Consider the following 12,374-nt stretch of genomic DNA (forward strand, 5'->3'; position numbering starts at 1 on the left):
ACGAAGTTGCAGACAGCAGAATAAAGGCCAAATACCATAAAGTCTTTAAAAAGTAACATAAAAGGTTTTCCTTATTATCTAAAGCCAACAAGTTCAAATGTAACAGACTTATGGTAAAACTCAATAGACACAATACGTTCTCTGTGTGTTGTTTTGAAGGGCAGGCCTGTGTACAGACTCCTCTCCTCTCCTCTCCTCTCCTCTCCTCTCCTCTCCTCTCCTCTCCTCTCCTCTCCTCTCCTCTCCTCTGCACTCTCTGTTACAAATGGCCCCACGTAGGAAATGAGAGGATTGTTATTTCAAACTTAATAATGTTACACGACTCCATCAAGACAACGCTGCTCTATCAAACTCCCACAATCTCCAGAGATAATTTAATCACCAAATGCCAAACTGCCACGCCACATTTAGGTGTAATTTTCATCCATGCAAAGGTAATTTGTTTCAGTATTATGAATTAATTAAAGCCTAACGAAGATGGAGAAGGCTATAGAATGTCTAATCAACAGGCCCTTGAAGACTGATTGATTCTCTCTCCTCCACACTCTGGCCTATCATGCTTTGTCCTCCTTGTTGTCACATCTTTTGTTGGCATTGCTCATCTTTTTTTCCTCTTCACGACTGTCTCTATTTTCTTCTTTATTGTATCGTCCTCTGTTTTTGTGAGCGTGATGATCTAGACGTTATGAAAGCAGAGGCGAGGTCTCATGCTTTCAGTAATCTGGCCTCTGTTTGAATGTCTCTGTATGCACCTGTCTGTCTAAAAGATTTTTCCATCAAAAAAGGTCTTTGCTTAAACAAGTAGTGCAGTCTGTCTGAACATTGTACACAGATAAAGACATAAAACATTATATGTACATGCTCCTCTGATGTAAGCTGTAACTGTCCAAGTTGAGTGTGTATTTATAGCCAAGAGTGAGTGAGTGAGTGAGAAAGTGACTGAGTGAATGACAGTCATTATGAGTGCATGACTGAGTGAGTTGGTTAGTGAATATCAGTGAGTGAGAATGACTCAGTAAGTAAATGAAAAGTGTGACTAAGAGACTGATTGTGTGGGTGGGTGAGTGGGTTCACTGACTTACACGAAGTCCCACTCAAAGGTTCATTAGTTTCTTTAGTAGACTCGATACACAAGGGTTGAATGATGTCATCTTTTTCTGGGTGACTTTCTCTGTCGTCTGTGACAGGACTTAGTCCCGTCCTGCCGGGGTGCCCCTCTCAGAGTTTAATCCCGAACCGCCTGAAAAACAAAAAAGTGTGATCAGAGAGGGTGTAAAAAATGATCATAGTTGTTATTGTCCTTCAATGTAGTTTCAATCCAGGGATGCTGTATATTGCTGATGTGTTTCATATAGGCCTCTATAGTACTAAATCCACTAGTACTGAGGCATGAAAGAAAACAATTTCATCAGTTAAGTGGTACACACTACTAAACAGGCAGCAATGCATTATCTAAATAAAAGTATATATATTATAAAACAAAGTGAATTCTCACTCACTGTGTAATTTGGAGCATCAGAATCACAAGTCCAGCTCCACTCTCTGAAATGTTGACCTGCCACTTAAGCAAGAGATAATTTAGCAGCAGTACAGATGTAGCTCGTTAGCAAGACTCTGATTTCAAAAGTGAATTCAAGTCCAGTGCTGGACCGGAATAAAATTCGGAATAAAATTCACTTCAAGAAAACAATTTGAGCAAAAACTCCAAAATATCAAGGTCAGTTAATAAGTCAAAGAATAGATCTCAGGCTTAACGAAAAAAACATATACTAGTAAAATAGTATTGACAAATATATAATATATACCAGTAAAATAGTATGGACAAATTACATTTTTGATTCTTTGATAACATTATCCTCAAACATTGTTCTTTAATGCCAATTTTGTTGTATGTTGTAATCAGATGGTAAAGTACCAAATCATTATCATGACAGTAGTAAGAATATATAGTACAATTCAAACTGATTGGACATGTAGCTAATGTATTTTGCCTGTGATACCAAGCAAAGCAAAAAGAGTGAACAATCATCCTCCACTGTCCAGGCAGACATGTGCTAACTCTCTACTGTTGTTTGTGTTCCCAAAATGCAATGCAAACTACTGTTTTCTTTCCTCCAAGCAATCAGTACTGTAAAATACACAGGAACAGGTGAGCTGCAGCCTCTCAGGTGAGCTCTGATGTCACAGTGAAAGATCCAGCCATAAGTTCAGGAGTTGAATGAAAAATAACACAAATAGAGGTTTTTGAGATGATTTAAAGATAAGTTTGAGCATCACTGTGACTCTGTCATGAAACTCTTGAGTTCTGTCGCCCAAACTGAAAGAAGGACAGAATCTCAGGTGAGGGTTGAAAACCTTCCAGCAGTGAGTTACAGAGCAGCACATTACCTACAGGTTTCTATACATTTATTTTATTCTAATATTTATTATGACAGTCTATGAGTTACTTTTAAATATTAATTTTGATCTCAGATTTATAGTTAAGTAGTCTAAGTAATCAATAAAATAAAATAAAATGTAAAAATCTGAGAAAAAATGATACAAGTCCAGTTTCAGGCAAGTCAACAAATTCAGTAAACATTTTGCACTGTACGTGTGTATGTGTGAGCATGAATATGTTTATGAAAGAAGAGGAAGAAGAAAAGTGTGATAGAGAGCAAGTACACATACACAACTATTTTGGCCGCCTGACAAAAAATGTCCCTACCAAAGTTAAAACCAAACTTACGCCCTTGCTCTACTGCACCACACCATGTGTTGTTGTTTTAATCATCATCCTAGCTTTTCTTGTTCAAAGGCTTTATGGCATTTGTTGACATTTAAACAGTCCTGGATACATTCCTTATTCCTATATGTGCCAGTGTGAAATGCAGCAGGGTGGAGCCATATGTCACTCAATCATTCTTGCAGCTGCTTGTCCCAGGGGCCCGGGACTTTGCTTTCACATACATGTACAAGCCGCAGGGTACCTGAGAGCGTCCTTTTCACCCCTAAACACCCGCTCACAGACGTACAGCAGTGCAAAAAACACACTACACCATAAATCAAGGTTAGAACACGCCAAAGTCATACGCAGGCAGGCCCTTCTCACGCACACGCCACACATGTCAGGTTTTATCTGCGTTTCAGATCTGCAGGACTGTACATTGTGTATAGTTTCTCTGAACTACACACACACACACACACAGACATTCACAGAAAAACGCTCACACCCAGACACACACAGAAAATACAATAAATGCTTTCTCATCTACCAATAACAACAAACCTCACATCCAGTCCTTGCTAATGTAAATATTTATCCTGCATGCTTGAGATATGTAGGGCAAGCTACGTGGTTCAGACAAAAGCTTCCAGGTTTGACAGTGCATATTTAATCTAGGTTGAATGAATGAAACTTGTCCGTTGCAAAAAGCATGAACGCAATCTGGGATTACGAAAATGCTGAAAATGTGTCTTAACTTTCACCCTTTGTAAGTCATGTATCCAAGATGGAAAGGTTAATTTAGATGGAGATAGCTGTAGGTGCATTCCTTTACTGTATTGCAATGAGAGAGAGAGAGAGAGAGAGAGAGAGAGAGAGAGAGAGAGAGAGAACAAGGTAAGGAGAGGCTGGGGCCAGTGTGAAACTGCGCAGATAAATCAACTCTGTAAAACAAACATTGTTTAGTGACAGGCACCAAGGTGTGTGTGGGTCTGTTTGTGTGTCTGTTTATTTAGGTTCCATGAGGCACCATGGGAAATGCAACAGGGAGTCACCAGACAAAACACATAGTAACCAAGCTCTCATACAGCACTCTATTTAAAGGGTCAGTTTGCTCTAATTATAAGATAAAACAAAACATACTTTCCTGCTTTGCATTAATAGTGTTGATTCATGCAGGTAATCTTGCTTTTATTTGCTGTAGTTTTGAAATACCTGCTACCTGCTACCCCAATACAATGGAGATGACTGGGATTTCATTTGTGGTGCTCAATGCATTGTACGATTTGAAAATGTCAGCAGCACTGAGACTTTCCCAAAACAACTATTGTCCATTACTGGATAGATTACACAGACCCTGATGGGAACAGTTTTGTGTGTTTTTGGAAGAATTTGGTTCTCAATTGTTCCTACCTGTTTACAGTGAGGTTTGTGGGTTTTCCTCGTTGCTGTTGAGTTTCCCTAATGTAATGTTTAAATACTTTGAGCAACACAAACAAAATTTTATTCAGCATAATTGAACTGGGGTGGTGACAGAGGTCTCAGTGGTAGAGATCTTGGAATTTTAGGAAATGAACCAAAACTGTGTACATACACATATGGTGTGATTTGGATGTCTGTATGTTAATAGCGAGCATGGCTTAATACTACAGATCCCAGAATCCTGGGCAGCAAACATTTGGGGAGCAGCTACTTTGTCAGATGTACAGCAGAAGAAAGTGCCTCACAAGACAAGCCTCCTTGTATTTTGCCAGTAGAATGCGTTTAATGTGAAGCAGCGGCAGTAGGAAATGTTCGGTTTGCATTAGCAGTAACCCAGTACAGCTCTGATATGGCTATGGAAGAGTGAACAGTAAACACGCAGGCTGAAATGAGATAAAATTAAAAACAGTAATGCTGGATTACATGCATCGTTTCCTGTGAACCCCTTGTACATACATAGGTAAGCAATCTGAATCCAGCGCGGGAATGGCCAATAACAATGAAATCGACTATATAGAGAAGTAATTGCAGAGTGTGATTACGTTCAATGGCTATTGCTGAAAAATGCTGACTATGAATTGTATCAAAAATTGAGTTTGATTTCCTGAACAATTCAAGGACTTTAACTTTAATATATATACAATTAGATTTGTTTTTCTACAATTTCTGAAAATTTCAGTTCTGTTTGGCTTCTGTTTTAGGTATGGATCTGCATGTGTCTTTGTGCACAGAGTTAAAATGACCCCAAGATCTCCTGCTGTTAATCATACTGTGGTGACACGAAGCAGATGACCAATTAAAAATCCTGGGGCAAATACCCAATCACAGCTGTGCTCTGAGGGTCTTCCACTCTACAGTCCGCCACTGCTTTTTCACAGCCCCTTTCCTTTCTGTTCTCTCCATCACGCTGAGCGACAGGGGTCTTTTCAGCACACGTGGACACACATACACATGAACACATGCGAAAAACACATGCGCACACGCACACATAAACGCAGTGCACCTTATTACTCTTTATTAATCTGCAGGGCGTTAATTGAAACCCCCCTGAGTCTGAGCCGTACCTGCATTCTCTCTCTCATTATCAGTCAAGGTGCCTTTGGGGGAAAACAGAGAGGGGGATGGTGACAGAAAGAGAGGACTTCAGAGTTTCCTGTGACAGGCCAGTTGTACATCCACAGATCTGACTGAATTAAACTTAGCAGCAACTAATTCACCCCTTCCATCAGTGAAAAAACAATGCCTGGAGCAAAACATGGATCTATGAATCTGTGCATGTACAATGCTAATGTAGTGGCCATCCTCTCCTATCAGCCATTCGCCCCATCCTAAATGTGACCAGTTAGATCAAGTGCATTATAATCCCTTGAATTGTGCAATCATTAGAAAATTCATTAATCTCAGTTCCTCTTTGCCAATCCTGGACAACAGCTACTTCCCTTCAGCTTACACTGCTCATTTTGCAACAGCCTGATCATGAATGAAACCTCAGTATCCTGAGAAATCATTTTTCATGCCTGTTGTTGACATAGCGATAAACACAAATAATCTAAACTGCAAACGGCTACAGACCCATCTTTTCATTCTCTCTTTTAAAGCTTTATAAAGCTGTCAAAACACCAGTTATCAAACAAGGTCTGCTGACACAGTCACTGTTTCTCAAATTTCCCTTTGAATGTTTTTTTTTTTTTTGTCAGAATGAGCAGCTTTTTGATTCAGTGTTTTTGTTCTGCATGATTACATTACCAGATTTCAGCTTGTTCCAAATGTTGAAGTTTATAATAATTCAAATAAAAATCTGTTGTAAACCTCACAAGACACAAATTACAAGACAAGACTGTACTGTTGCAGTGACAGTGTTTGATGGTTGAAAAGAGACAGAGCAGGAAACAAGAGCTCTTAAAGCACAAGTCATATTATCTTATGTTAAAGGAATGGTCTAGTAGGATATGTGTAATTATACATACAGTATGAAGCAGCTAATAGGTTTAGTTTAATAATTGATATTATTTAACAGGGGTGGAGTGGGACTAAAAATCAACCTGGGACTTTTGACTTGGACCGGCCCATTAAAACCCACCTGGAGACACATCATGTCACACTAGAAACCCCTCTGCAGTGTTATATAATTATAATTACAATATATTTTTATGATTTTGTAATGTCAGACATACCACTAAAAATACAACAACAAAGTACGTACTCAAAAACTACCATATACTGTAAAGTATAACTGACACACGAAGTTCAAGGTTCCTTTTAATTGTCATTATACAATGAAATTCAAATAGTACCAACAAAAAGTGAACTTTGATAAGTAAGATGGTATTTATTACAGTTCTGTTTGCACTGTATTCCATTGTGCATGTTTTATTTTTCACGTTCCCCTCCCTCTACTGTATACCAAATACAAGTAAGTAAATACACCATCATACCTGTACATGTTTTAATTTTAGTCGCTTTTCCTCCTTCATTGAAACATTCTTCTGTGTTCTGTATGGTCTGAGCTCATCACACAGACACAACAAGTATTTATAACATATTAGAATTTCTAATAAAACCAAATCAGAAAACAAAGCTAAATAATGTTATCCTTCTTAACTAAACCCAGACTGATGTCTTCTGTCTGCAGTACCACTTATGCTGTAAAACCAATCACCACAGCACAACACAGCTCTCTCTCTCTCTCTCTCTGGTCATTTCTTTTTCCTTCACTGAGCTATTAGCCCAGTTTGTGTAGTGACCCACTGGGAAACATCTTCCGATGACCACTCTGCCATTCATAGTTAAGAAAGAGTGTAGTTTGTCAGCAGATGTGATGCATATCTGCTGGTTTTCATCTACAATGGTACATCAGTCTAATATGATTGATGTGTGTCTCTGTGTCTGCTCATCACAGGTGTAGAGGCATGCATCTCCTCTAGTTAGTTATGGTCCAGCTCTGGATTTTAAAACTAGGTCAGGGATCAGTTTACACAGGCATCGCCAGCTATGGAAGTGTATACAAAAGCCAAGAGAGGAAAGTGTGCATGAGTAAATAGTGTGCTCGCTTGTGTGTGTGCATGAGCGTGCACGTGCGCCAGGAGAGAAGAGGATCCGATTAGTACTACTCTGAAAGTAATTACCTTAATTAAAGCAGTAATGTGTGGAGACAGAGGGGAAGAGAGGGGGAGAGGAGCAGGGAGGCAGGGGAGAACCTGCCATCTTTTATGGGGCAGTTTAGGGACTGTGTGATTTAAGGGGCACACTCAGCAGTGGGCAGAGAAAGAGAGAGAGAGAGAGAGAGAGGGAAGACAGTTGGGGATGAAAGAAAAGTGGGGGCGAGTGAGGGTAAAAGCGAGGTTTTGTTATGGGACGACAGAAGGAGGTGAGGAGAGACGGTGAGAGAGGAAGTAGGAAAGTCAGAGCTTGAGAAAACAAGATGAATTCTTACTGGACCAATTAATTTCTTTCAACTTTTGTTTTCACCTTATCTTTAAATATACTTTCCTCACACAGAAACACATACGCAAGTACGCGCACACACACACACACACACAAACACACAGCCTCCATTCCACAGGCTTTTACCCTATGTTACAAAGTGTCTATCGGGGGCCTTATCTGGCCCAGCATATGACTGATTACTCAACCTTGTTATGGCAGACACACTTCCTCTATACACACACGCACACGCACACACACACACACACACACACACACACACACACACACACACACAAACACAAACGCAGACTCACATATAAACCACTGCCAATGTGGCGGTCTATTCAGACACTCTACAATTTGTTTCATAAGCATGTGCTTGTGGTTTTGTGGGAGAACCAGGTAAACCCTGCAGGCCTTTATTCAGGTGCAGCAAGTTTCTGAAAACAGGCTGCAATCTAGGCTAAACACATGTGAACGTCATTTATCTTTGTCTTGTAAATTCTGATTTTCATTTAGTCTCCACTGTGTTCACTTCTCTTTCCTGTACTGAGTATATATTGTCCGTTGTTATTTTGTATGTTTTGTTCCCTCAAATATGTCCTTTTTTTTTCACCTGTGCCACTAGCTACCTCTGCCTCTCTCACCTTATCGCCGATAAAATATCTTTCCATATTTTTTCAGGCTGAAGACTTATTGTTGTGCATGTTTTTCTCTGTGCTTGCCAAGGCCCCATTCTGTGTGAAGTCCGCGGTCTGCACTGGCCTTGCATGTGTGTGCATATGTGTATGTGCGTGTTTGTGTGCGAACTTGTCGCCATCTGTAAATGTGTTTACTATTGGTTCTGCAGAACCAGACAAAGAGATGAAGAGCAGCTCACACATTTGCATGAGTTGGAGGTCTCATCATAACTGTTGGATAATGGAAATCAAATAACAACCTACGTAATACAGTCAGTGCCGTGTCCTCGCACCGCATACGGCTTACAGGTGTGTGTGTGTGTGTGTGTGTGTGTGTGTGTGTGTGTGTGTGTGTGTGCATCTGTGGGCGTGTGTGTCTGCATGTCAGCGTTTGAATCGCAAGTGAAATAACATCTTTGTGATAGAGTGATAATGAAAATAATAACATCCCTGACAAAATATTCATAAAGGTAATGATGAATGCCATATTTTTCAGAGAGATACATCAGAGGCGTCTTGGTTAAAAGAAAACAGTGGCCGGCGTCTCCCACACCCTCAAATTATCTGCCGCTTTCACATTTCACTGATAGCATAGATGAGAGCTGAGGAAAATGGACACACAATTATGCTCACTTGTCGTATATTAATACTGCTTCTTGACATCTTCCATGGACCCTGAGCTGTCATCTCTTTGTCTGCTTTAATTGAAAATTAATGGTTAGTGCGTTGCCAAGGCAACCGCGGCAGTGGTGGTAGGTAGCGAGTCACATTCAGACAGACACCAGTGGCATTGTTTGTCCTGTCTGACCTTGGAAGTCAGAAAAAAAAGAAAGAAGAAAGGCAGAGGAGGACAAAAAAGACATTAAAAAGAAAATAGAGAGGTAAGGGTTGAATGTTGTGCATTGGAGCGAGGGAGAAAAATAAAATAAAGTTATTGTGGCCATGTTTTGGCCAGGTAGAGAGAAAGAAAACTGTGGTAAGGGTGACTGAGGAGGAGACTGAAGATATGATGTCAAAATGCCAAATGGGGAGAATTATGTTTGAGTAAGAAAGCAGAAAAAGGCCTGGTGATTCTTCTCTGGAGCGACAGGATTACCTTTGTGCTGATGGAGTCAGAGGGCACCTTATGGCCCCATAATCATCTGGACACAGGTGTGGGAGCGAGCGAGTGCGAAAGACAGAAATTCTGTGTGTGTGTGTGTAGAGATGTACGGGGACATGTTGGTCCTAATGTTTACAAATCCATCAGTGTGGACACTGTGCCAAATGGACACTGACTTCAAGGCCAAGCATCTATAGATTGACAGAGAGATGCGTGGACATCAAACAATCTACTCCAGTGGCAAGTTCTCTGGGCCAAGATGAGGAGAGGCACAAGAGGTTACTGTAGACATGATGAAAATCATTTATAAAAATATAAAAATAATTTACAACGCTGATGTACTCTCAAAACATGTCAGCAGGTGTGATATTTCATTAATGGACCTAAATGGGGAGTTTTGGAGAGAATAGATGGCACAATTAAATACCTGCAAGTGTCTTTTTATAATTCAATGCAAGATATAGAAAAAGAAACTTAAACAATTAAGTAGTTTATATCTTATGATGTATATTATAATGTGCAGCACTTTCATATTTACAATTCAAAAAATATTTGTTGAGGAAATGTTTTACTGCAAGGTTGGTTGCAGTAATTGTTTCATCATTTTAATTTCCCTGCAGTACCCAATTGGTGCCATCAGGAATGTCCAATAAAGAGTGAGTAGGTCAGTCTTTGTGACTAGGACATCACAATTATTTTTGAGCACATTTATAGGTACTGCTTAGTGAATCTTTAAAGACTGATTTAATATTAGTATCAGAGTTCAAAATATTCTCATGTTCTTGGACAATTTTTTTTTTAAATTCTTTTCCTAAGAAAAGGAGAGTATTGTATGATGCAGAGGAGAATTCGTCCTTCTGTTGTTGAGACATTCACTTTGACTGACATTCTTAAATCTTTCTATCAGACTTTGGATTGAGCTTTCCTCATACTGCCTATTCCTAAATCTTTTGATCATGTCAACACTATGTTTATTATATCTCATCTGAGGTACAAACGCAGCGCATGGACAATCTTGCCATGTAATAATGTGTTATCATCTGTCAGTTTCCTATAGAGATCTGTTACCAATTTGTCTTGATCTTTGATGAACAAAATGTCCAGAAAATTTATTTGTGAGTGTGATGGTCGCACCTGACATGTCTGTAACAGAGGGAAAGAAAGGAGTGAATGGTGTAGAAGTTTTTAGATAGCAGAGATTATATCTGAAGAGCTGGGAAATTGACTTTAGATGAGAGTGTTTTTGAATACGACAGATATGGACAAAACCAAGTTACAATGACGTACAGTTTACATGCACGCTCCAGTTGTATTTATATTTTAGTCATTAGTGTTTGTCTTTGTGTTACTCCTTTTGTTTCTACAATGGTCTCATAAGCTATTACGTATGTTGCACCCAGTTTGTTAGGACAGTTCGGTCTCTTCAGTTTTATACAATGTTATGATAGCCTTTGTTTAGTTCTGTTTAGTTGACCTCTTCTATGGAACCAGAACTTTTTGTTCCAAGTATTTGTAAATTGATTCATATTTTTAGGTAAATGAAACTCTCTTTCTTGAAAATCCACCTGTGACTCCTCATGCTGGCCAGCTCAGTCCCTCACAGTAAGTAATCGTAAGTGACTGTAAATATGAGATGCTTGCACTTAGAAAGCGTTTGAGATCCAATAATTGTTTCATAATACCGACCAAAGGAGGAATATGTAATCAATGTACCATTGCCAAAGACCTATACGATGAAAGAAAGAATTATGAAAAAGTGTAAAATATTCAACATATAAGGAAGCACAATTTGGGGCCATGTTGCTGCCCATGGCTGAACCTTTTAACTGAAAATAAAAGGAATCTTTGTACATGAAGAAATGCTTTGTGAAAACCAGTTTGATTAAAAGAGTAATCCCCGAATTTGTCTATAAAATGTCTATAAAATTATTGGTCTAGCAATAGACAGTTAATAAAACGTATAAAAATATAAAAATCGATGCAGCAGAACCAAAGATATCATCCTTTTCATTCCATTCATTCTTCTTCCTTGTCAAAATCTGGCGCCTGCATTACCCATAATGCAGCTCAGCCGCTGACAGTTTAGTTTGAAGATTCAGGTGTCATATGCATGTAGCCTTGAACCTCTATCCTCAAGCAGTGATACAGAGCAAGCTATAGAAGTCTGGTAACCTCACTTCTGTCTAACTCCACATCCCTGATTTTCCTGGATTTTCAAACCTGTAGTTTTCAGCCCCAACCAGCGCTGCCTCAAATGACATCACTTGAGGCAGCTTATCAGACTTCGCACAGCTCTTTCTGGAGGCACAAAAGGCATATATGCAGTAGTACTCCCAAAGACCTGTAAACAGACTTTGCTGAAGATCCCTTTTATTTCTTCAATACAGCCAATACTGGGATTCATGTCTGAAAAATGTGTTGTGTTTTTTTTGTTATGTTGCCACACACATAAAGTTCTCTCAGCCAGTCAGGGAGTCCGTTCAAGCTCATTTGTAAGAGAAAGTTCATTTGTAAAGAAAAGTTCAATGTCATTTTTTCAAACTTTCCACAGCTCAATCTCAAGCCATACAATGCTTCTGTAATAACTTCTTCTTTCATATTGGTGTACATCAAAAGAAACAGATTTCAATGTCAAAAACTGTCACAGTTCCTTCCTTAACTTGCTCCCTCTTAACTTTAATTTTTGAGGCTGACTTCAGAGTGGTGGTCAATGACCAGCTGATAGACAGAAGAGACTGCAACCGTTTTTGGTATGATTACATTTTAAAAACTTATTGTGGAGTAGGTCAATACATCATTAAAAAATCATGCTCACAATTATTGAAAATCAGTTTCATATCAACTGATTACCTGACTTGGGCCTGGTAGGTGGGTTGGCATACTTGAACTCTGTACCTTTCTTAAGTAATTACCTCCTGAAGTAATATTACTTTTGATTGTGTCTGTATAATTGAACTTAGTCACCATGACTTGGGGAAAA

Source organism: Thunnus thynnus, chromosome 4 (genome assembly GCF_963924715.1).
Source record: "Thunnus thynnus chromosome 4, fThuThy2.1, whole genome shotgun sequence".
In the NCBI taxonomy this organism is placed as follows: Eukaryota; Metazoa; Chordata; class Actinopteri; order Scombriformes; family Scombridae; genus Thunnus; species Thunnus thynnus.